The sequence below is a fragment of the Mastomys coucha genome, unplaced genomic scaffold (assembly GCF_008632895.1).
Source record: "Mastomys coucha isolate ucsf_1 unplaced genomic scaffold, UCSF_Mcou_1 pScaffold22, whole genome shotgun sequence".
Taxonomy (NCBI): domain Eukaryota; kingdom Metazoa; phylum Chordata; class Mammalia; order Rodentia; family Muridae; genus Mastomys; species Mastomys coucha.
In genome coordinates this window covers 203,285,833-203,288,271 of record NW_022196905.1, presented here as the reverse complement: position 1 = coordinate 203,288,271, position 2,439 = coordinate 203,285,833, and the positions used below count along the sequence as shown (strand labels likewise).

Genomic DNA, 2,439 nt, shown 5'->3' with positions numbered 1-2,439 from the left:
CTTCTTCTTCTTCTTCTTCTTCTTCTCCTTCTTCTTCTGTAAGCGGGAAGCATGTGGAACGCCTGAGCTAGGTTTGGCAACTCAGTTAATGTTAATGTTAGTATATAAATGTGATAGGCCCCAATGAAATGCTGTCCTTGAATAATAGTTCATATATAAAATTTAAATATGGCAAAGGCCAGTATGAGGACTAGAATAGTTTCACGTTCTGACTATTCCCTACATGTGTGTGGTAATAATAGCACCCGACTTTCCCCAATCAGCAGATTTTCCAAATAACATTTATTGACTCAGTAAATGTGACCTCATTTGAGCACTAAATTTGTTTTCCTGTTTTATATTTCTTTAATATGTTAGGCTAAAATTAATGTCATATTTTGTCTAACTAGTTTCTACAGAAATCATTGTGGTAAGTATAAAATATATCTTTTATAAATTACATTTATATAATTTCTGTAGCTTTCCATAGAAATATGGGAATATAATTAAACTTATATTTTATATAAATATAACAATAACTAACATTAATGGGTTGTGACTGTGAGTATACTTTAACAGTAATTAAAAGTACACTTTTACATAAAAAGCTAAAATGTAAAAAATATAGTTTTTATAAAAATATATATAAACACGAGCAAATTGTATTCTCTGCATTTTAGACTCACTTTTCAGAAAAACCATGGGTTGGAATCAGCCTTACTATAAGAAGTCTATTCTGCCTGTGTAGCTAGCAACCTATTTAACACAACTGAATCCCAATTATGCTTTAATAGTACATAATTTAGAATGAGTTAATTTAAATTCTATTTATGCCATCTTCCCTCTGCTTAAAATGAAAGAGATTTTCATTGTCCACGGTCTGCCTGAGTGTTCAGTGTAATTGAAGTTAATGCTTCACAAGCTCCATTGAGTTCCATGTCACCCTATCTTGCTTCCTTCTTCTCCAGAACTCCTTTCTCACAGATTTAATTACCTTTAAAAAAATTCTTTTCAATTATTGATTTAGTATTTATTTTATTCAAAGTGGAATTTTAGTACCGTACTCTAATAAAAGAAAGACATTTTTGGGGCCTACCTATTTATTTTGTAGCTGTTCTGTATCTTGAAATTTTTAAGTGATCCAGTGATTAGATGGGGATAGCACTGCCTCCCTTAGTGCTGTCTAAATATTTATTTAAAAGTTGAATTTATGAAATGAATGATTTTTTTTTGTAAAACATTCAAAACATCTGGGATCTTTTACATTACTTTAAATGTACATTTTATCTAAAAATTCTTTAAAAAGTTTATTAACCAAATCCTGTTTCCAAAGTATGCTTAACTTTATAGATTCTTTAAATTTAAAATTCGCTTTGTTACTTTTGGCCAGGCAATGCTCTGTGAACAGTAGGACTGATGTATAAAATAACTTAGTTTCACTCTTATGACATGGATGTAAGAAGGCACACAGCTGGAGATCTGGTACATGCAATCATGTGTGCTCTGTGGGCTTGGTGAAGTAGCCACATCCCTTGGCATTACTCAAAATTGGCAATTTGCTATAACACAAGTTCTCTGATATAACTATGTTCATGAAGCAACTCTGAAATTAGTTTTTATGTCAGTCCTAATGAAAAAATTATATATGTATACATATATATATATATAATGTTAGTTAATTTTGAAAAACTTTATACAAGATTATTATGTAGAGCAATGTTGACCCTTGCTCAGTGGAGGAGTCCAGAAGAGTGGAAGTGCATCCCAGACATTACATGTTGGTATTTGGTTTTGCTTTGATTTGATTGTGACTGGGCCCTGGCTTTTCCCACTTGAAGTAAGAAATTATTTTACTGGGGCTCACAATTAAGAGACTGAATTTTAAAAGACTTTTGATTTTAAAAGAGATTTGGGTATTATAAAGGGTATTAATGTTTTGGAATTTGTAAAGATGGTGTTTTTTTGTTTTTTTTTTAGTTATTTATGTTTTAATGTAAGGTCATAGGGATGAGTAAGAAAGGAAGGGTGTAAGTTAATAGCAATGTGTTTATTTGTCAAGTTGACAAGGAGTATGTTGTATTGGCTAGTTTTGTGTGCCAACTTTACATAAGCTGCATTCATAATAGAGAAAGAAGCTTTAGTTGAGGAAATGTCTCCATGAGATCTAGCTGTAAGGCATTTTCTTGATTAGTGATCAATGAGGGAGGGTCCAGCCCATTGTGGGTAGTGCTATCCTGGGCTGGTAGTCCTCGATGCTATAAGAAGCAGGCTGAGTTAGCCATGGGAAGCAAGCCCATAAGCAGCATACCTCCATGGCCTCTGTCCCAATTTCTTTCTCCAGATTTCATCCCTGTTTGAGTTTCTGTCCTGACTTCTTCCAATGATGGATTTGTGATCTAGAAGTATAAGCCAAATACACACACACACACACACACACACACACACACACACACACACACA

At 33.0% G+C, this 2,439-nt stretch overlaps 1 protein-coding gene across 2 annotated transcripts in view; it reads left to right on the top strand.

The window, feature by feature from the left end:
• The window catches only part of Tll1 (tolloid like 1), a 196,027-nt gene that overhangs the window by 162,120 nt on the left and 31,468 nt on the right, over nt 1-2,439 (top strand). The window lies entirely within an intron of this gene.